The 24,098-nt window shown below is 46.7% G+C and overlaps 1 protein-coding gene and 1 pseudogene across 1 annotated transcript in view; both read left to right on the plus strand.

Annotated features, from left to right (window-relative positions):
- Positions 1–24,098, plus strand: part of ZCCHC10 (zinc finger CCHC-type containing 10) — a 399,316-nt gene that overhangs the window by 234,346 nt on the left and 140,872 nt on the right. The window lies entirely within an intron of this gene.
- On the plus strand, positions 18,370–20,176 carry LOC126955990 (E3 ubiquitin-protein ligase ARIH2-like; annotated as a pseudogene).

Here is a 24,098-nt window from a genome sequence, read left to right on the forward strand (position 1 = left end):
AACAAGAGCCAAAATTGACAAATGGGATCTCATTAAACTAAAGAGCTTCTGCACAGCAAAAGAAACTACCATCAGAGTGAACAGGCAACCTACAGAATGGGAGAAAATTTTTGCAATCTACTCATCTGACAAAGGGCTAATATCCAGAATCTACAAAGAACTTAAACAAATTTATAAGAAAAAAACAAACAACCCCATCAAAAAGTGGGCAAAGGATATGAACAGACACTTCTCAAAAGAAGACTTTTATGCAGCCAACAGGCACATGAAAAAACGCTCATCATCACTTGCCATCAGAGAAATGCAAATCAAAACCACAATGAGATACCATCTCACACCAGTTAGAATGGCAATCATTAAAAAGTCAGGAAACATCAGGTGCTGGAGAGGATGTGGAGAAATAGGAACACTTTTACACTGTTGGTGGGACTGTAAACTAGTTCAACCATTGTGGAAGACAGTGTGGCAATTCCTCAAGGATCTAGAACTAGAAATACCATTTGACCCAACCATCCCATTACTGGGGATATACCCAAAGGATTATAAGTCATGCTGCTATAAATGCACATGTACACGTATGTTTATTGCCACACTATTCACAATAGCAAAGACTTGGAACCAACCCAAATGTCCATCAATGACAGACTGGATTAAGAAAATGTGGCACATATACACTACGGAATACTATGCAGCCATAAAAAAGGATGAGTTCATGTCCTTTGTAGCGACATGGATGCAGCTGGAAACCATCCTTCTCAGCAAACTATGGCAAGAACAGAAAACCAAACACCACATGTTCACACTCATAGGTGGAAATTGAACAATGAGAACACTTGGACACAGGAAAGGGAACATCACACACCAGGGCCTGTTGTAGGGTCGGGGGACTGGGGAGGGATAGCATTAGGAGATATACCTAATGTAAATGATCAGTTAATGGGTGCAGAACACCAACATGCCACATGTATACATATGTAACAAACCTGCACGTTATGCCTAGAACTTAAAAAGTATATTTAAAAAAAAAAAAAAAGTTAGTGGCTGGCAACCAGCATTTGTTCTGAATGGAATAGAATAGAGTATTATCAGGAAAATAATCAGAATGTAACACAGGTAGTGAAGACAAGTATAGTTTCTTGAAGTTTTGTTTTTTATGTGGCTGTGTCCACTGGATCATTACATAAAATGTATTTCTTACTAGAGATTATCAAAGATATTTTCAGAAAACCCTGTCCTAGAACAACACCTTGCCTTGTGCGCAGGAAGTGTGTACACTTCCCATAAAGCGTTCCATTAAAGAAAATGAGGAATGTAAACCTCCATCACCAACAGGGGAACAGCTAAATGAACCACGGGGAGGCCACCCCAAGGAACACCATTGCGGTCCTTTTCATTGCTGCCATGACAAATTACCAACTTAAAACAACACAAATGTATTCCTTTTCAGTTTTGGTGCTCAGAAGTCACTGTGTGTCTCCCCAGACTAAAATCAAGGTGTCTCCAGACTGTGTTCCTTTCTGGAGGCTTGAGGGGAGAATTCATTTCCTACTGATTTGTTCTTTTTCTTGCTGGCTGCAAGCCGAGAGCCATTCCCAGTTTCTAGAGGTTGTTGCATTACTTGGCTCATGGCCCAATTCCTCCATCCTCCAAACAGCAGGTCCTTCTCCCATCGCCTCTCTGTGACCCACCCTCTGCCTCCCTCTTCCACTTTTAATGCCCCCATTGATTAGATTAGGCCCACCTTCATAATCCAAAATAATCTCTTCCTCTCAAGGTCCTTACCCATAATCACATTAACAAAGTTCCTCTGCCATGCAAGGTAATATATTCACAGGTTCTAGAGGACTGGGTGGCAGAGTGGATTATTCTGCCTACCACAATCCTGAAGCTGTTTTTTAAAAATAAGAGAATTTTAGATACTGATAATATGGCTGGATAGCCAAGAAATTTTGTTAAATGAAAAAAGCAAGTTTGTAGAATGTATATATTACCTCTCCTATTTTTAAACACACATAAAACATACCCATAAATACTATGAATTTTCCATGGGTATTTTTGTATTTATGTAAATACATAGAATATACCATATATGTATATATGTATAAATATATTTGTACTGTACCTTTTCTATGTTTAGATACACAAATACTTAAGATTGTTTTACAAGTGCCTATCATAATCAGTACAGTAACATGCTGTACAGGTTGTAGCCTAGGAGGAACAGGCTGTATCATACAGCCTAGGTGTGTATTAGGCTGTATCATCTAGGTTTGTGCAAGTACACTCTATGATATTTGCACAATGATGAAATCACCTAATGACGCATTTCTCAGAATGCATCCCCATCCTAAGTGGTGCATGACTGTATATATGTTTGAGAGGCTTTTTTTTTTTGAGACAGAATCTCACTCTGTTGCCCAGACCAGAGTGCAGTGGCACTCTCTCGGTTCCCTGCAACCTCCACCTCCTGGGTTCAAGCAATTCTCCTGCCTCAGCCACCCAAGTAGCGGGGATTACAAGCATGCACCACCATGCCCAGTTAATTTTTGTATTTTAGTAGAGACGGGGTTTTACCACATTGGCCAGGCTGGTCTCAAACTCCTAACCTCAGGTGATCCGCCCACCTCGGCCTCCCAAAGTGCAGAGAATACAGGCATGAGTCACCGAGCCTGGCCTGGGAGATGTTTTTTTGTTTGTTTGTTTGTTTTTGAGATGGAGTCTCGCTCTGTCGCCCAGGCTGGAGTGCAGTGGCATGATCTCGGCTCACTGCAAGCCCCGCCTCCCAGGTTCACACCATTCTCCTGCCTCAGCCTCCCAAGTAGCTGGGACTACAGGTGCCTGCCACCCCACCCAGCTAATTTTTTGTATTTTTAGTAGAGACAGGGTTTCATGGTGTTAGCCAGGATGGTCTCGATCTCCTGATCTCGTGATCTGCCTGCCTCGGCCTCCCAAAGTGCTGGGATTACAGGCATGAGCCACCGCGCCCAGCCCTGGGAGAGGTTTTAAAGGAAGTGACACCTACCAGCACCTGCTGGTTTCCTGTTGTCTTTACTAGCCATGAGCTCAGTCCAATATTTAAGATCCTCTATCCCCTCCTAGTTGTGGCAACTCCCAGGCTCTCATGGTTCCAACCCTCAGGAAGGACAATCGTTGCCTTGGACAACCTTGCCTGCAAAGGGCAAAAAGACCAAGAAAGAGCCCTCCAAAATGGTTCTGACCTGAACAAATGCAGTCAAAAGTGAACTTCGTCCCTCGCACACTACTTTCCTGACTAAAGAACTGGCCTACCCCTCTATCTAGTGCCTGGGGTGTGACCACAAAGATGACCCCTCCATCAGGATCCTCTACACAATCTCTTCTAGGCAAAGTCCCAGGGCCTGATCTGTGACACAACATTTAAGAAATGTCTTCCGGCAGGGCGTGGTGGCTCACGCCTGTAATCCCAGCACTTTGGGAGGCTGAGGCAGGAGGATCACGAGGTCAGAAGATCAAGACCATCTTGGCTAACACGGTGAAACCCCATCTCTACTAAAAGTACAAAAAATTAGCCGGGCATGGTGGCGGGTGCCTGTAGTCCCAGCTACTCGGGAGGCTGAGGCAGGAGAATGGCGTGAACCCGGGGGGTGGAGTTTGCAGTGAGCCGAGATTGCGCCACTGCACTCCAGCCTGGGAGACAGAGCAAGACTCTGTCTCAAAAAAAAAAAAAAAAAAAAAAAGAAATGAAAAAGAAAAAAAGAAACATCTTCCTCCTCATGCTCCCTCTGCTCATCTCTGGTGAATATGAAATTTGTGCTTGAGCCAGGTGCGGTGGCCTATACCTGTAATCCCAGCACTTTGGGAGGTCAAAGTGGGTGGATCACCTGAGGTCAGGAGTTCGAGACCAACCTGACTAACATGGTGAAATCCTGTCTCTACTAAAAACACAGAAATTAGCCGGGCATGGTAGCAGGTGCCTGTTATCTCAGCTACTCAGGAGGCTGAGGCAGGAGAGTTGCTTAAACCCAGGAGGTAGAGGTTGTAGTGAGCCAAGATCGTGCCATTGCACTCTAGCCTGGGCGACGGAGTAAGACTCCGTCTCAAAAAAAAAAAAAAAATTATGCATGAAATTCCAATTCCTTTTGAAGACATTCATCAGCTCCTGGGCATTTTCTTCTCTCCAATTCCATGCTCTGATTGTGACACCTAAATTGATTTCTCTGGAAATTACAGGTATTAGCTGAATCTCTGTTGCACTCCCCTGCATCAGATGGTGTCACACTCCAGGCTGGAGAGACGTCCTGGTTCTGCTGCTCATGGGCCTGGCTACCCAGCCTGCATGTGGCACTTGGATGAAATTTGATTATCAAATCTGTATCTCCCACCTCAGACATGAGCCCCAGAGGATTTTCTGTCTTAATTATTTTTGCTCCCCTTGTTTTCAGCTTCAGGGCTGTGGGAACATTTTCTTTCTACCCATGATCGTTTTACTGAGCTCCAAGAGAAAATCCCCCTCACTGCACCCAGTCCTCAAATATCCCCAACCTGGTACTTCGTTAACCCCTGGAAGGGGCCAGGCACCAGGATACAGGCCCAAGCTTTGTGGTTCCCAGTCCAGAAACAGGGACATAACACAGGAGAGATGCATGGTGGGGAAGCTCAGGCAGAGCTTGGAATACAACTTCCTCAGGAGGGGAAGCCTGACAGCCCCCAACAAAAGAGCTCTTTAGGGTTAGGAACACCCATCCCTACAAGCCACCCTGCTCTAGACACTCTGGCCTCCTGTCAGGGCTCAGGAGCCTAGGCCTTGCCCCTCACAGATACTAAGGCAGGACAAGGACACTGAGGAAAGCTGGGCCTTCCCACCCTAGCCAATCCTCAGCCTGAAGTTCAGCCCCTTTGCACACAGAGACCCACCGAAGGCCCTAGAGAGCCACCAGAAAACTCCAAGAGAAAAAAGTGGGGCTACCACAGCAGTGATAGGACTGAGAGATTTTTTTGAGCCAGAGAAGCTGAGGAGCTGGCAAAGACCAATACAGAGCTAGAGAGGACGGAGGGACACCAAGGAGGAGAGGGGCCCAACTGCTAAGGGCATCCTCTTAAGGGAGACTGGGGAAGCTGGCGGTATAGGAAGTTAGCGAGGACACAGGGAGCAGAGGCCAGCTGTCTGCACATAGCACCCACCTCTGGCAATCACCTTCCTCTAATCATCTTCTCTTCTCTGGGATTATGATTTGCAACAAACTTGGACCAGCTAAATCCATGTCACTTTTTTTTGTTTTTAATGGAGACAGGGTCCCACTCTGTCACCCAGTCTAGAGCGCAGTGGTGTGACCATAACTCACTGCAGTCTCAAACTCCTGGGTTCAAGTGATCCTCCCGCTTCAGGCTCCCGAGTTGCTGGGATTACAGGCACGTGCCACCATGTCCAGCTTCTTTTTTTTTTTTAATTTGAGACGAAGTCTCGCTCTGCCACCCAGGCTGGAGTGCAGTGGCTCACTGCAACCTCCGCCTTGCAGGTTCAAGCGATTTTCCTGCCTCAGCCTCCCGAGTAGCTGGGATTACAGACACCCGCCACCATGCCCAGCTAATTTTTGTATTTTTAGTAGAGACGGGGTTTCACCATGTTGGCCAGGCTGGTCTCGAACTCCTGACCTCAAGTGACCCTCCCGCCTCAGCCTCCCAAAGTGTTGGGATTATAGGCATGAGCCACCACGCCTGGCTACCCCAGCTTTTTAAAATTTTTATAGAGATGAGGTCTTGCCATCTTGCCCAGGCTGGTCTCTAGCAATTCTCCTGCCCCTCCCAAAGTGTTGGGATTACAGCCATGAACCACTGCACCCAGCCTTGTCACTCTCCTTTTCAGCTCTTATAATCCCAGAATTTACTGAATCCCAGGGCCCAAGTCAAGCAGCCCCAGGAAACACCTTCACTCCAGTGACTAAGTTCTTCTTTAGCAACCTGGCGAGGACTGCATCACTCTGAAACAAACTGACAGTGTGACATGGGACAAAGCTCCCAGGCCCAGTAGGGCTTTGGAGATTCTACCTCTTCTGTCCCAGGGCCCAGCCCCGACCTCAGAGGAAGGAGCTGAACCACCAGTGTCCTCCAGCACCATGGTCATAGTTATATAGATGCTCCCTCATGGGGGGCGGGGGGTGTCTTAACACAAAAAGGGCAGAGCTCTAGGACGTCAAACACAAATGCAAGTTGGTGGGGACAGTGTTTCAGGGTAATGGGGAACTTTTCTGATGCCCTTGCAAACCTCACCACAAAGAGCCATGTACCTCTATAGGCTTGGGTCCAGGTAAGAGGAAAGCTAGCGACTGAGTACAACTTTTTTCCAGGCCAACAACACTCTCTGAGTTTTAGCAAAGTCATCTGCTATAAGCCTGCACTGCCTGCCCTGCAGGCCCACTCCTTGCCCTACAGACCAAGACATAGCTCCTGACACCAGGAAGGGGGTTCTCGCAGGAGAGTGGAAGGCCAGATGCACACATATGCCACCATCCCCTCAAGTCTGGGGATATGCCTGAGGAAGCCCTCAAAAGGAGATACGGGCTTTACAGATGAGTGGCCACACTTCTGTTGTGAGTTACTGTGAGGACCACTGCAGGCCCTAATGGATTCCATAACCGGAAATCCATCTCTTAACCAGTCAAGTGTTACACCAAAGAGTATCCCTGTGGCTACTGGGCAATTGAATTCTTGACCTTCAGTTCCACTTTACTAGAGCAAGTCACAGCACATTGATTTAATATATGAATACATAAGGAAGAATAAGATGAAATATGGAAATATTTGTCAAGATAAATAAGATTTTGCAAAGCTAGACAAACTAGATAAGGATCTTACTTTTCAATATTTTTCTTGCTTTGGCTCAAACTATTTTTCTTTTTCTCACTTTTTCTTTTCCTTTTTTTTTTTTTTGAAATGGAATTTCGCTCCTGTTGCCCAGGCTGGAGTGCAATGGCGCCATCTCAGCTCACTGCAACCTCTGCCTCCTGGGTTCAAGCGATTCTCCTGCCTCAGCCTCCCGCATAGCTAAGATTACAGGCATGAGTCACCATGCCCCGCTAATTTTGTATTTTTAGTAGAGACAGGGTTTCTCTACCTTGGTCAGGCTGGTCTTGAACTCCCGACCTCAGGTGATCCGTTTGCCTCTGCCTCCTAAAGTGCTGGGATTACAGTCATGAGCCACCGCGCCCAGCGCCTTTTTCTTGTTTTAAGAAAACTACCTACTAATGCTTTTGAAAAGAGGCAATATATCAGACAGACAATGGAAAAGACAAAAGAAAAAAGAATTCTATGGCTAACCAGCAAACAAGGCTCCTGTGTCCTGAGAAGGAAGCATACCTGTTGGCATGACAGACATTCCAGCTGCCTTTGCCACCATTCCTCAGACTTCTCCAGAATCCACTAAGAACAAAATACCCATGAGAGAGACCCCAGGAGACAGAACACAACGGGAGTTCGACAACCATTGCATCTTGTTTCCATTGCCAGTTTCCTAACCCCAGAATAGCCAGGCCTGCGAGGCAATCCTCTCAAGGGATCCATAACCCTGGCTGTTTGGAAGATAAATGGAAAGCTTTGGGAGCTTAGAGCACTGTCATCAGGAGTGGTGAGAGCTGAGTGATCACCCATTCTCCTCCATGAGACCAGAACTCTGCATCCGAGGGGCTGTGAGGGAATTTTCCATAATCTGTATTATAAGAGGTAATGATATGGTCACAAGGCCAGGCCAGAGAGGCAAAATGGTCACACAGCAAACAAACAGCAGAGCCTGACTTCCAGGCCCAACTCTCCCTCTGACTCCACTCACCAGGGATTTTGCATATAAAAACTAGCAGGACTGAGATAAAGTGGAAACGGAAGGACACCTTTAGACACTTTTTAAAAAAGAACAACTTCTGTAGATCCTGGGAGCTCTGAGAGCAACTTGCGCCCTTGCAGGGCTGCTGCCCAGACAGTTCTCACAGCATTATCTGATAAAATGTGTTCAATTGGTAGCAGATGACTGTCTCCAGGACTCTGGATTATCTGCCCATTAAATCAGATTGCTAATAAAGAAGTTTTAATGTAGAGTATGAATCTTCAAGCAGTAACTGCTTACCCCAAGTTCTTGTACTAAATACTCCACAGTGAAGCTGCAAGCAAAAGAACATCTGTCACAGCAGCAGCTTTAGTCAACATTAGACAGCTGGGCCAATCCCCAGGCCCCCAGCAGGCACAGTGAGGCCTCCATGGCCATGTACATACACATGCCCATGTGCATACGGCCCTGCCTGCTGAGGAGCACACAATTGATAGTATAGGGTCACCCAGACTTGCCACAAGAAGTCCTTTGTTACCTGCCCCAACCACACCAAACATTTCTCCTTCATGGTTGTATTGCCAAACACCTTAAGCAGGAATAACCTGAGACAGAAGGGTCTTCCCCAAGTGGGGAGGCACACAGCTGCCTGGAACGCCCTGCTGAAGATCTTTTATTCGATCACAGAATAAATTGGTCTCAGGATAGGAATCACGGATGATTCTAGTCTGGAAAGAAGAAAGAATATAGAAACCAGAGTCTGTCTGGTAGCACATGGGAGACTGCAACCCAAATTCAATGTGTATTAGCAATTCTAAGTCGCCACTGAACTAAAACTATACCTACTCTATACTTAACATTCGTGTTATGCCAGGCCTAGTGGTGAGCACTTGCTTTGTCTCATTTTGTTTTCACAACCACTCTAGGAGGTTGGAATTGTCACCTCCAACTTACAGATGAGGAAACTGAGGCCCAAAGAGGTAAGTAACATGCCCTAAGTCACAGAGCTAATAAGTGACAGAACCTGAACTCAAATCTAGCTCTATCTTAATCATTCACTGCTTTGTGGCAATTACAAATTTATAGACACATGTCTCTAAGATGCACCTTTGGGAGAGGACTCAGTAAAGGAAAGAGACATGAGGGGCTCTGACTTTCCCAAGCTGCATGTCAGTCCTCTGTTCACACTGATGGACTGTGCTGGTCATGCTTCTTCCACGTCAAGACCTCACAATGGAAACTTGAACTCTGACCCTGAGACATCACCAAGGACTTTCCCTGGATGGCTGGATCCCTCTTGGTGCTTTTCATTGAGTTCTTTATGTAAGATCCAGGCCCGTCACACAGTATTTACATCATAATTTTCTCACCCACCACACGAAACAGATAACAAGGCAGAAATAGGATATCTCTGTTTCATTTCAAACTGAAATAACATTTGTAGGTTTAGGAAAATTAAAATTCACTTTGCTCACAGTCCCCCAGCAACCACAACAGGAAGCAAGTAAGACTCACAGCTCACACGTGCAGCCAGGAATCCCAGCTGAGGAGCAAACTTCAGAAGGAAACAAACCGAGTCGTGACCTGAACTCACTGAATTTCAACAAATACCCATTTCTGTGCAACACAATACACTTCCCCCTCAGGGAGCCAAAGTGCAGCCTCTGAGCAGGGGTGATCGGCAGCCTCCTCCCCTTTCCATCCCTTTTCTATGGACCCTCCATATACATCTATTCCCAGAAGTCCATGTGTTTGGGCGACCCTGTGAGCACAGGAGCATGGGGACTCGGGCACATGCCAGTCAAAATAGGCAGAGAAGGGGCCATGTACTGTGATTTTCTCCAGGGTTCAGAGGCTATGGAGGGAATTCATCCCACTTACCGAATAACAACTATGTGCCAGGCATGGTGCCAATGATGGGGGCTGCAGCCGTGAATGGGACCTGGGTCTGCCTCACACAACCCCTGAGCTGGGAGGACGGAGGGACCAGTGAGCAGATGCCAGCAGCCCAGTGTGATCAGAGCTGGGGTATAAGACACACGGAACACCCTGGGAGGATGCTGGATACCACACCAGGCAGAGGAGGGGCACGCTGGCAGAACCAGTGAAGCTTCCTGGAAGAACTTCTCAGCCAAGACTTGAAGAATTATAAGTTAGCTCTGCAAAGCAGAAGAGACAGTGAGGGGCCAGTGTTCTTGAAAGAAGCACCAACATGTCCAAATGCCTGGAAGCCAGGAAGGCTGTGGCCCACTCACAAAACTAGAAGCAGCTGCTGCAGTTGGTGTGCAATATGGGAGGATTTACCCTCCACGTGCTCGTTCCATCCTGAGCCCTGACAGGATGAGGAACGCAGCCAGCAGCCAGCACATGGCCTTCGCAGGGGAAGCAGGCCTACCGCAGCCTGATGGCAGGTGTCCAGCCTTCTCTGAGAACGACCTCCTTGTGATGTTACCAGAAAGGAGTTCCAGTCTAGACCCCAAGAGAGGGTTCTTAGATCTAGCACAAGAAAGAATTCAGGGCGAGTCCATCTTGAAAGCAACTTTATTAGGAAAGTAAAGGAATAAAAGAATGTCTACTCCATAGGAAGAGCAGCCACAAGGGCTGCTGGCTGCCCATTTTTAAGGTTATTTCTTAATGATGTGCTAAACAAAGGGTGGACTATTCATGCCTCCCCTTTTTAGACCATATAGGGTAACCTCCTAACGTTGCCATAGCATCTGTAAACTGTCATGGCGCTGGTGGGACTGTAGCAGTGAGGATGACCAGGGGTCACTCTTGTCGCCGTCTTGGTTTTAGCGGAGTTTGGTCAGCTTCTTTATTGCAACCTGTTTTATCAGCAAGGTCTTACAACCTGTATCTCCTGCCGACCTCCTATATTATCCCGTGACTTAGAATGCCTAACGGTCTGGGAATGCAGCCCAGTAAGTCTTAGTCTTATTTTTCCCAGCTCCTATTCAAGACAGAGTTGCTGTATCTTCTGCCGACCTCCTATATTATCCCGTGACTTAGAATGCCTAATGGTCTGGGAATGCAGCCCAGTAGGTCTTGGCCTTATTTTACCCAGCTCCTATTCAAGATGGAGTTGCTGTGGTTCAAATGCCTCTGAGAACGTTCCGGGGGTCCAGAGGTGTTTCCAGCCAGCCTGCCCAGGTCTGCATGCCATGAGGAATCAGCATAATGAGGACAGCAGACCTTGTCATCAATGAGCACTTTGGGAGCTGGGGTGAGGTAGAGGTGACATTAGTGTTATGAAATTTGGCCCAGGCAAATTCCTGGAGATAGAAAGAATAGTAGAGGCCACCAGAGAGTGGGAGAGACTGGAAATTTACTGTTTAATATTAATATGTACAGAGTTTGTTTGAAATGATGAAAAGGATCTGGAAATGGATGGTAGTAATGGTTGCACAGTGTTGTAAATTTGCTTCATGCTACTGAATCTTACACTTCAAAATAATTAAAATGGTAAATTTTATGTCATTTTAGCATGATTTTTTCAACTGGCCAAAGCAAGGGACTGCCAGTTCTTCGTGGTCTCCAAGAACAGTGATCTAAATGCTCATCAGATAGATACAGGTTCAAGTCCATTATCTGACACATGGTAGGTGCCCAACACATAAGAGTAATCATTGTTACTGTTATTGAATTTATGTGGCTTTTCTTGTGATCACCTAAGTTATGAATCAGTCTATCTGGTATTAATGTTCCTAAAGTGCTGTTAGAGAGTTTCTATTACAATTAAGTATTAATTAACTTAATGATCATCGTAGAATCCCTATTACAATTCCACATCATGAGTTTTCCAATTTCAAATTCAGTTCTCCTTCCATTACGTACTTCCATCTCTCACAATAAGCTGTTTACCCTTTCAATTATTTTCATTCCAACCACTGTGATCACTGTACTTAAAATTCAATCAGGCTTCTAATTTTAAGCATCTTTTTTTGTGTATCGCGCCAACAATTGACAAGCGTCCTGAATTTAACATCTGTTCCCAGCAGTAAATGGTTTTAAATTTGAGAACTGAAAACATATATGAGGCAATTATGAGCAGTTCTCACACTGTGATTCATGGCTGTGCATCAGCAACTTCTTCCATGACGGCAACAGTTCTGATAGATGGGGCCTGCAGCAGCAGTGTTTGTGCGACAAGAAGGCTAGACAAGCTGCTCGGACATCCCACTGCCAGAAGAATGCCTTCAACTAGCAAAACACACAACCTACTATGCACCAAGCAACTTGCTAAACATTTTTATAGGCTCTCTCCCATTTGATCCTCAAGTAAGATTTCCCCAGAAATATGAGTAAAAATAGGGTCTCTGGGGCAATCTCTCATGAGGCCAAACAGCCCTCTCTGGGAGTGACAGGGCCTCACTCCTGCCACTGCTGCCCATGTCCAGGGCCTGCTGTTCAGAAGGATGGTGGCTGGGAAGAATCCAGCCGGAAGCTGTCTTGGATACTGGCCCCCAGCTGGGCTCATGGATTCTGGTGTGAATTTACGGAAAGAGGGGATGCAATTAGAGCAGAAGGTACTTTTACTCAGATTTGGGAGGTGACATGCCAACTGAGACAACAGTGGAATCATAAAGTGTATAGAAAGAAAGCAGGAATTTGGCCTCAATCAGATGCTAATTATACTTAGATTGATAAACTGTGAAGGGAAATAAGTATAAATATGATAAATACATTAAGGATGACTGAAATTTTCTTTTTTTGAAATCAAGTTTCACTCTGTCATCCAGGCTGGAGTGCAATGGCACTATCTCAGCTCACTGCAATCTCCGCCTCCTGGGTTCAAGCGGTTCTCTTGCCTCAGTCTCCTGAGTAGCTGGGACTGCAGGTGCACACCACCACACCCAGCTAGTTTGTTGTATTTTTAGTAGAGATGGGGTTTCACCATGTTGGCCAGGCTGGTCTCAAACTCCTGACCTCAAGTGATTCGCCCACCTTGTCCTCCCAAAGTGCTGGGATCACAGGCGTGAGTCACTGCGCCTGGCCTAGGATGTCTGAAATTTTCAATTAAGACTTTTACTGACCGGGCGCGGTGGCTCAAGCCTGTAATCCCAGCACTTTGGGAGGCCGAGACGGGTGGATCACGAGGTCAGGAGATCGAGACCATCCTGGCTAACACGGTGAAACCCTGTCTCTACTAAGAAATACAAAAAAAAAAACTAGCCGGGCGAGGTGGCGGGCACCTGTAGTCCCAGCTACTTGGGAGGCTGAGGCCGGAGAATGGCGTGAACCCGGGAGGCGGAGCTTGCAGTGAGCTGAGATCCGGCCACTGCACTCCAGCCTGGACTACAGAGTGAGACTCCGTCTCAAAAAAAAAAAAAAAAAAAAAAAAAAAAAAGACTTTTACTATTTGCAGCTCTGTAGGACAGGCTCTCTTAACACCCCAGCCTTCCTCTGGGCCTTCCAGAGCTGCAGCTCCACAACTCAAAAACCTTTCCATATCACCAGCCTCTACTCAAAACCCTTCCACATCACCAGCCTTCAGGCCTTCTCTGCCTTGAATGAAACCTGGCTTTCCACAGTGGATGCCACCTCCCCAGGGCCCTCAGGGATGGGAAGTGGAGTCCCTGTCCTCTCTGCTCTTACATCATTACTTCCCCACCACCAGGACCCTCCTCACTGTGTTGTGAGGAGGGTCATCTGAGACTTGGGCACCTGGTGCCCACCTTCCCCTCCAGCCTCAGTCCTTCCTTCCTCCTAGGCAACCAACATCCACATGGATGGCCCAACCTGCACCCTGACCTTCACTTCCTTCACCACCTGTATTAGTCTATTTTCATGCTGCTAATGAAGACATACCCGAGACTGGACAATTTACAAAACAAAAAGGTTTAATTGGACTTACAGTTCCACATGGCTGGGGAAGCCTCACAACCATGGCAGAAGGCAAGAAGGAGCAAGTCACATCTTACATTGATGGCAGCAGGCAAAAAGAGAATGAGGAAGACACAAAAGCAGAAATCTCTGATAAAACCATCAGATCTCGTGAGACTTACTACCACGAGAACAGTATGGTGGAAACCACCCCTGTGATTCAATTATCTCTCAACAGGTCCCTCCCATGACATGTGGGAATTATGGGAGTACAATTCAAGATGAAATTTGGTGAGGACACAGAGCCAAGCCATATCACCACCTCACTCCAGTGTCCTTGCTCACTCCATCTTGGCCGCTCAGCATCCCATCTTGGACTTTGTCATCCAACAATAATACTCCCCTATCAGTATCGTTAATTCAAACCATGCCCTCCCTTTCGAGCTTGTTAGACTACTGCCACACTGGACAATCACTGACCACTCTAGACCCTCCAGTTCTTTGTCTTTTCTCTTTCTTCCCGGACCATCAGTGCAGGTACGTAAGTACCTCATTTAATTTGAATGCTTTTATTGTTTTATCAGTAAGTATAATGCCAGCTTTGACTTGGCGTACATGTGTAGATGATTTTCTAAACTCGCCTTAAGAAATCATATCAGTCTACAGAGAGGGAGGGAGGGAAGGCCTTCACTGACATTTGAGCAAAAATCTGAAAGGAAGTAAGAGTGCGAGCCACCTGGCTTTCTGGAAAGAACTTTACAGGCAGTAGGAATGGTAAGTCCTAAGGCCCAGAGATAGCAGCAGGCCTGGCAAGTCCAAAGGACACCAAGGAGGCCAGCATGGCAGGGGCAGAGAAAACAATGGGAAGATGAAGCCAAAGACACAGAGCAGGACGGCAGGAGGACAGGGGCATGGAGGGCCTCCGAGCTGTGGGACGGCTGGACTTTAACTCTGATGGGAGGGAAGCCGTAAGAGGGTTTGAGCAGAGAAGTGTCATGATGCAACTTGCATTTTGAAAGGCCCACTACACCTGCTGGGTTCAGAACAGGCTATAGGGCAGGACCAGGGCAGAAGCAGGGATTCCAGGTAGGAGGCTATGATAATAGTCCACATCAGAGATGGACAAGGTGAGAGAAGCGGTAAGATCTACTTTGAAGATTATATTTGGAAGACAGAACTGACTATGCAAATAAACAGAAAGAGATAAAACAGAGATGAAAGAAATGTCAGTGAAAGCTAGGTCAACAGGCAATAGATAGAATGATGTAGGTGCATACATTTACCTGAGTGAACATCCACAATTTATTGAGTGAAAAAGCACATCAGTATGTATGATTCTACTGACATGTTTTCAGTGTACATACATCTAGCATAGGAAGGTATTTGGAATGATACACACCCAACTGCTGACAGTGATTTCCTCTGAGGAATAGGATTAGCAGGGGCATAGGAGAGGCCATCATCTTTTACTTTATATGCATTTTTGGTTTAAACAATGGGTGTATACTAATCATGCTGAGTGGAACAGGTCACTGCCAGTGAGCACCACTCCACAAGAGGTGTTTAAGCCTGGGCTAGATGACCTCATCATGGGTAAGTCACCAAAGGGAGCCAGGCCAGGCGTCGTGGCTCACACCTGTAATCCTAGCATGTTGGGAGGCCAAGACAAGAGGATCACTTGAGCCTGAAGTTGGAGATCAGCCCGAGCAATATGGCGAAACTCTGTCTGTACAAAAAAATTTTTTAATAAACTGGGAGTGATGGCACAGGTTTGTGGTGCCAGCTACTTAGGAGGGTAAGGTGGGAGGATCACTTGAGACCAGGAGGTCAAAGCTGCAGTGAGCATTGTTCACCACTGCATTCTAGCCTGGGTGACACAATGAGACCCTGTCTCAAAAAAAGAAAAAAAGGGAGTGGTGGAGAGGGGTCGAACATCTAAGGGTATATGGCGTATTGAACCTAAAGATTCTCTCCAGTTGTAGGCTTCCTTCCCAAGCTTGCAGAAATCCTTTCATCTCTCTGAGCTTCCATCTCCTCCCTGGCCACACGGGGATGACAGTACCTGCCCAGTCAGAGGCTGCAATCAAGTGCATGAAATGTGCAGCAGAGGGACCGGAGCACATCAACACTCAGTAAGGAACAGCCTCCTTCCCCTCCCCAACAAGGTCTCCAAGGACGACCAGGAGGAGAGGCGGCTCCAAAAGACTAGAGGTGCCCTAGCGTTCCAGGGAGGCAGGAAGGTTCCTGGGCTAAAGGTATGCTAGCACACATACCCCAAAAAGAGAATGTGTCTCAAAGGAAAGAGCCGAGCTGCCTCCCCAAGACCCACTCCAGAAGGTGGCAAAGAGTAATGTAGAAATACCCCTACTCCGCCAGGAAGAGCGCATATGGCTGACCTCCCACCTGAAATTCTAAGTCAAGGTCAGAAGTTCCTGATGATTTGTAATTTTCCTCTCTTGGCTTGCAAGAAAGCCATGGGGAAAGGGAAAGAAGAGCTGAATGCTATTTATCTAAAATCACTGATACTTTTGAGAAGCCATAAAATGTGCATGCTTCTGCCAAATGGATGTTGAAAGAGCTTTGATCTCCATTTTGGCCGGAAATGATCCGTTCCCTTCCTAATGCAGATATATGGTTTTTGTGCCTCAACTCTGCCCATTCAGATGCACAGCACATTCTTAATTATTTTGAAATGATTTAAAATGGAACTATAAATCTATGCTTTGACATGACATGGTGATTTGACCCCCAGACATATCATAATGGGTTATTAACAATGCTTCCCAAACCTATTGAAACTTTTTTCCAAAGCTATTCACTAATTAATAGCTGTTCACACAATGATCATTTCTGAGTAATTATGGAACTGTGCCACATTATTTTGGGATGAGAACATAATTATGTCCATAAAAATTATTTGTATAGTTTTTAACCTTCTGCCAGAAATAAATGAGGCTAATCTGAGGGTAACACAAACTTCGTGACAATACCTAGAGGTTGTCTCCTTCGCAACACTTACTTCCCAAAGCTTACTTTCTAGCCCAGGAAGTTAGAATTTGACCTTCAGCTTTTCCAGAGCACCTCAGATTAGATAGCACCAAGGAAGTACCTGGGAGGCGGGGCTCAGGACCTTCCTGCTTTGCCCCTCCCACTGTACACCATCGGGCTGCTCCCCTTGGCCTCTGCCTGCCCCTCCTCCCCACCTCACCTTCCAGCCCACCATTCTGATTGTGCCCCTCACCCCTAGGTTACAGAAGCCCACCAGCCTGCCTAGACTCCTATTTACAGGGCCTATGCCTCACTTGCTCTGACTGACTGTGGCTTGCTGGAAAGTGAGCACTCCTCAGGCTCTTCTCTGTATCCAGCAGAGCCCATAAAGCTGGCCAGAAGGCCACCCCCAAACAGAGGAGTGTGTAGAGAGTATGCTTAGTTCACACCTCCATTTGAGAAGCAAGAATGGATGAGGGAGGAGGGGTATTGCTCTTTTGCAGCTAAAGATTCCCTTTTGCTGAGAATATCTTAGGGGGATATGGGGTAGAGGGAGGCGCCTTCCTGCCTTCCCAGTGAGAAGCCTCTCCCAGGTCCTGGGAGTCCCCTGCCTCAGAGATGGGTAAATCAAGAGGTCCCAAATCCATGGGACAAACTCATACTAAAGAAATATTGCTCATCATTTATGTGAAATTCTAATTTAACTGGATATCCTGCATTTTATCTGGCAACTCCCAATGATGAGGCGAAGGCAGGTGTCCACCTTCAGGGCCTCTCGTGGCCAGCCCACAGGGCGCCCCCTCATCCCTAAGGCAGAGTCTGATGCAGTCACCCTCATGGTCAGCAGCCACAGCTCACCTATCCTAGGCTCAAGCTCAGAGCTTTCCAGGACCAGAAGTTCAACCTTACCTAAAGTAACTGTCTTCTTACCTCAACCCCTGTCCCAAGACCTCCTCCACCCAGCCCCCTATCCCAGTGACTCATCTCCTGCCCTAGCGGTCACCTTCTCCTCCTCCAGGAGCCCGCCTGTCTCCCCACCATCATGCTCCTGCCTGCGCATCTCGTGATCAGAAGGCCTCACTGCCCTGAAGGCTCAGGCCTGGGAACAGGGAGCTCAGTGGGGATGGTTCCTTACACCAGTCACCCACCACCAGCTCCAAGAAAGAATTCCGTTTGAACTGTGTGGTCGGTGGTCGTGGGTGGGTGAGGTGGGGAGTGGCAATAGCAAAAGTTCACCTTTGTAGACAATAGAAGACCTGTTGCTTACTTCTTTCTGTCCTTATGAGGTCTTCCCTGAAAAGGAGGCTTCTGGCAACTTCTCACCTGTTTCCCACAGTCATTTTTTCATTTGCCCAACGAATAAGTATTGCGCCCCTACTATGGCCAGGAAGTGTTCTAGATGCTCAAGAAACTTCAGAGACTGAAAGAACAAAGTCCCTTTCCCCTTAGCATTTACTCATGGAACAATCCAGAAACACCAAAACACAGCAGCAAAACAGTCACAGGTCAAACTGGGAGCCCAATTCTCGCTACCTGTCAAAAAAAAAAAAAAAAAAAAAAAGGCCGGGGGCGGTGGCTCACGCGTGTAATCCCAGCACTTTGGGAGGCGGAGGTGAGCGGATCACGAGGTCAGGAGATTGAGACCATCCTGGCTAAGACGGTGAAACCCTGTCTCGCTTCTGGAGGAAGCAGCGCGGGTTTGACCGGTGTCGGCCCGCCGCCTCCGCCGCCGCTTCTCCCCAGTGTGGTCCCTCTGGCCCGGCCTGACCCGGTCTGGCTTGTCTGGGCTCAGCAGCCGCGAGGGCGCAGCTCCCGATGGAAATCCTATTACGTAGAATACTTGGGTGACATCTGCCTGAGAGATCTCCAAGAATTACAGAAGACAAAAATACTAATGCATTTGAAAAAGCAGCAGTTTTGTGGGGAGGGGGAAAAAGCAACTGCTTTCCTGATCTGTAACTTGGCTGGATGCTAAGATGTCGGTGGACATGAATAGCCAAGGGTCTGACAGCAATGAAGAGTACTGTGACCCAAATTGTTAGGAAGAGGAAGAAGAGGATGAAGACCCTGGGGACATAGAGGACTATTACGTGGGAGTAGCCAGTGATGTGGAGCAGCAGGGGGCTGATGCCTTTGATCCCGAGGAGTACCAGTTCACCTGCTTGACCTACAAGGAATCTGAGGGTGCCCTCAATGAGCACATGAGCATCTTAGCTTCTGTCCTAAAGGTATCTCATTCAGTTGCTAAACTTATATTAGTTAATTTCTACTGGCAAGTTTCAGAGATATTGGACAGATTCAAGTCCAATTCTGCTCAACTGCTTGTTGAGGCTCGAGTTCAGCCTAATCCATCAAAACATGTTTCCACATCCCATCCCCCTCACCACTGTGCAGTGTGTATGCAGTTTGTGCGAAAGGAAAACCTACTCTCTCTGGCCTGTCAGCACCAGTTTTGCTGCAGCTGCTGGGAGCAGCACTGCTCAGTTCTCATCAAGGACGGCGTGGGCATGGGAGTCTCTCATATGGCTTAGGACTGTCCACTCCATACACCAGAGGACTTTGTTTCCATTGCTTCCCAATGAAGAACTGAGAAAGAAATACAGGCGCTACCTCTTCAGGGACTATGTGGAGAGTCATTACCAGCTCCAGCTGTGCCCTGGTGCAGACTGCCCCATGGTTATTTGGGTACAGGAGCCTAGAGCTTGCCGAGTACAGTGCAATCGGTGCAACGAGGTCTTCTGTTTCAAGTGTCATCAGATGTATCATGCACCCACAGACACGCCACAATCCGGAAATGGCTCACAAAGTGTGCAGACAACTCTGAAACAGCCAACTACATTAGTGCCCACACTAAAGACTGTCCCAAGTGCAACATCTGCATTGAGAAGAATGGAGGCTGCAATCACATGCACTGCTCCAAATGTAAACATGACTTCTGCTGGATGTGTCTAGGAGATTGGAAGACTCATGGCAGTGAATACTGTGAGTGCAGTCGTTACAAGGAGAATTCTGACATTGTGAACCAGAGCCAACAAGCCCAGGTGAGGGAAGCCGTCAAGAAGTACTTATTCTACTTGGAGAGGTGGGAAAAACCACAACAAAAGCTTGCAGCTTGAGGCACAGACATACCAGTGGATTCACGAGAAGATTCAGGAGAGGGTCATGAACAATCTGGGGACATGGATCGACTGGCAGTACATACAGAATGCTGCCAAGCTGTTGGCCAAGTGTCGATACACCTACCCATATGCATATTACATGGAGTCCGGACCCAGGAAGAAGCTGTTTGAATACCAGCAGGCTCAGCTGGAGGCTGAGATCGAAAACCTCTCACGGAAAGTGGAGCGTGCAGACAGCTATGACAGAGGGGACTTGGAGAACCAGATGCATATAGCAGAGCAGCGGAGGAGAACCCTGCTGAAAGATTTCCATGACACCTAAGTTGGGATGTGGATGTGCCGGAGTGAGGAAGATGTGGCTGCAAGGTCTCCCGGCTGCCATACTGCATGCCGCAGGCTCTGCCTTTCATGACCCCAGGCGACAGCCAGGGCCCCACTCCTGAGAGACACTGGCAACACCTCTTAGTTGATCTCTGTTTTCTTCTCTTTTCACTTTCTGTTTCTGCCAGAGTAGAGGCCATATTGAACTGGCCTCTTTTCAGGACTTTTATTTCCCCCTGGATGGTTGTTGGGAGGGAGGGAAAGTGTTTTCTGAATGGCTATTAATAGTACTAGATCATTACAACTTATGTAACTTTCAAAGGTTGTACAATTATACAAAAAAAAAAAGGCAAACTATAGGATAACACAGAGCCCTTTTTGAAAATAACTTGGCGTTGGAGTATTTTACCCTCTAGCTGTTTTACTTAGAATGTAACATATGCTGCCTACCCACCTCAAAATGTCTGTACTGCAAGAGGGCCCTGGGCCTCTGTTTCCAGATTCACATTTGTCTGGCCAGAGTTGGAATCCCAAAGGAAGAGCATGGGTGGCAGATGGTAGGGAATTGAACTGGCCTGTGCAATGGGCACGGAGCACAAGGAGTCCCAGCATGCCTCCTGCCTTACCATGGCAGTACGGAGACAGTCCAGAGGCTGGCCTTCTTGCCACGGGATGTTGTTGTCTCTGGTGGTGCTGCATGTCTGTGGCTCACCTTTATTCTTGAAACTGAGGTTTACCTGGATCTGGCTACTGAGGCTAGAGCCCACAGCAGCATGAGGGTGGGCCTGTGGACCCCCAAACTAGGGGCCGTAGGTTCATCACAGTGTTTCCTTTTGTCTCCTAAAGATAGGGATCTACTTTTGAAGGGAATTGTTCCTCCCAAATAAATTTGCTTTATCTTGGTAAAAAAAAAGAAAAAAAAAAGAAAAGAAAGAAACCCCATCTCTACTAAAAACACAAAAAACATTAGCCGGGCGTGGTGGCAGGTACCCATAGTCCCAACTACTCAGGAGGCTGAGGCAGGAGAATGGCATGAACCCGGGAGGTGGAAGTTGCAGTGAGCCGAGATCACGCCACTGCACTCCAGCCTGGGCAACAGAGCGAGGCTCCATCAAAAAAAGAAAAGAAAAGAGAAGAAAAGAGACGAGATGAGATGAGGCATAACACTTATTGGATTGAGAGCATTAGATGACTTCAATAAAAGCAGAGAGGAGCTAAGTAAATTAATTCAAAAATAATAAAACAGGCTGGGCGCAGTGGCTCATGCCTGTAATCCCATCACTTTGGGAGACTGAGATGGGTGGATTACTTGAGGCCAGGAGTTGGAGACAAGCCTGGCCAACATGGTGAAATCCGTCTCTACTAAAAATACAAAAGTCAGCCAGGCATCGTGGCGCATGCCTATAATCCCAGCAACTAGGGAGGCTAAGGCAGGAGAATTGCTTGAACCCAGGAGGCAGAGGTTGCAGAGAACCTAGATCACACAACTGCACTGCAGCCTGGGTAACAGAGCGAGACACTGTCTCAAAATAAAATAAATAAAATAAAAAATAAATAAATGAAACAGATGAAGGGAAGACTTAAAAATTATGAGACACTTCACTGTTATTTGCTAACGAATTTGAAGATCTCAGTGACAAGAATTTCTGTGGGAAAATATAAATTCTCAAAATTGACCCTATAAGGCTTTTTAAGACCAATAATCAAGAAAAAAGTTGAAGATGTTACCAAATATTTACTTCCGCAAAAGACTCTAGTTCCAGATGTTGAATTAGCTTTCAAGAACTGCTAATTTTTGTCATATAAACTGTTCTACCACATTGAAAAAAGATGCACAGTAATCGAGTTTATGTGATGAAATGATCATAACTGTTACACCACAATCTGACAGGAATAGGCAAAAAAAAAAAAAAAAAAAAAAAAAAAAAAAAAAAAAAATCCCATGGATCCTCCTCACTTAGGAAAATAGCTGTAATAATCCTAAATAAAATACCAGAAATAGAATTCAACAGACTATTAAAAGAATAATACAGAGCAATAAAGTAAGGTTTATCCCAGGATTGCAAAAATGGTTTAGCATTAGGAAATTATTCATATCAGGGCATCAATCTTTCTAATGATAGCCTTCTGCTTAGACTCTTGTTAAATTCAACATCCATTTCTCATGAAAATTCTAAAAACTGGGAATAGAATGTTGCTTGCTGAATATCATAAAGTATATACTGTATAAAGAATTTATCTGGCCAGGCACCGAGGCTCACGCCTGTAATGCCAACACTTTGGGAGGCTGAGGTGGGTGGGCCACCTGAGGTCAGGAGTTTGAGACCAGCCTGGACAACAATGGTGAAACCCCATCTCTACTAAAAATACAGAAATTAGCAGGGCGTAGTGGCAGGCGCCTGTAATCCCAGCTATTTGGAAGACTGAGGGAGGAGAATCGCTTCAACCCAAGAGGCAGAGGTTGTAGTAAGCTGAGATCGTGCCACTGCACTCCACCCTGGGTGACACAGCGAGACTCCAACTCAGGAGAAAAAAAAAAAAAAAAAGAACTTATCTTCTGTGAGGATACTGCTTACATCAAGTGAGTGTGTATTTAATTATGACACTAACAATGGGAGGGAAAAAATTTTATATATAATTTTTCCTTTAGTTATTCTAAGGTATATTTGTTTCACATTTGCCATCATTGCAATAAGAATATCTTTCAGTCAATGTGTATGGTTAAGTAGCTTTTTCCTCTCCCCACTCCACCCTCCAAAAGCTGTTATTAAGTTGGTGCATCTTATAAGCAATAGCTTAATTTGAGAAAATAAGATATATCTCAAATGAACAACTCACATCACACATACCAAAACAACACTGTAGTTTTGAAATTAAAATCAGGAAAACACAAGGATGTTCATCACCACCACTATTATCAAACACTGTTCAGAAAGGCCTGATCAATACAGTAACATAAAAATAATACTTGGGGCACGCCCAAGATGGCCGAATAGGAACAGCTCCAGCCTCCAGCTCCTAGCGTGAGCAACACAGAAGATGGGTGATTTCTGCATTTTCAACTGAGGTACCAGGTTCATCTCACTGGGGTGTGTCGGACAGTTGGCGCTGGTCTGCGAGTGCAGCCCGACCAGTGAGAGCTGAAGCAGGGTGAGGCATCGCCTCACCTGTGAAGCACAAGGGGGAAGGGAATTCCTTTTCCTAGCCAAAGGAAATTGAGACTCAAAACACCTGGAAAATCGGGTAACTCCCACCCTAATACTACGCTTTACCAAGGGTCTTAGCAAACGGCACACCAGGAGATTACATCCCACACCTGGTCCAGAGGGTCCCACGCCCACAGAGCCTCCCTCATTGCTAGCACAGCAGCCTGAGATCTAACTGCAAGGTGGCAGCGAGGCTTGGGGAGGGGTGCCCACCATTGCTGAGGCTTAAGTAGGTAAACAAAGCCGCTGGGAAGCTCAATTGGGTGGAGCCGACCACAGCTCAAGGAGGCCTTCCTGCCTCTGTAGACTCCTACTCTGGGGACAGGGCATAGCTAAACAAAAAGCAGCAGAAACCTCGGCAGAGGTAAATGCCCCTGTCTGTTAGCTATGAAGACAGCAGTGGATCTCCCAGCATGGGAGTTGAGATCTGAGAACGACAGACTGCCTGCTCAAGTGGGTCCCTGACCCCTGAGTAGCCTAACTGGGAGACATCCCCCACTAGGTGCAGACCGACACCTCACACCTCACACAGCAGGGTACACCCCTGAGACGAAGCTTCCAGAGCAAGAATCAGACAGCAACACTCACTGTTCAGCAATATTCTATCTTGTGCAGCCTCCGCTGCTGATACCCAGGCAAACAGGGTCTGGAGTGGACCTCAAGCAAACTCCAACAGACCTACAGCTGAGGGTCCTGACTGTTAGAAGGAAAACTAACAAAGAGAAAGGACACCCACACCAAAACCCCATCAGTACGTCACCATCATCAAAGACCAAAGGCAGATAAAGCTGCAAAGATGGGGAAAAAGCAGTGCAGAAAAGCTGAAAATTCAAAAGATCAGAGCGCATC

The sequence above is a fragment of the Macaca thibetana genome, chromosome 6 (genome assembly GCF_024542745.1).
Source record: "Macaca thibetana thibetana isolate TM-01 chromosome 6, ASM2454274v1, whole genome shotgun sequence".
NCBI classification, from domain to species: domain Eukaryota; kingdom Metazoa; phylum Chordata; class Mammalia; order Primates; family Cercopithecidae; genus Macaca; species Macaca thibetana.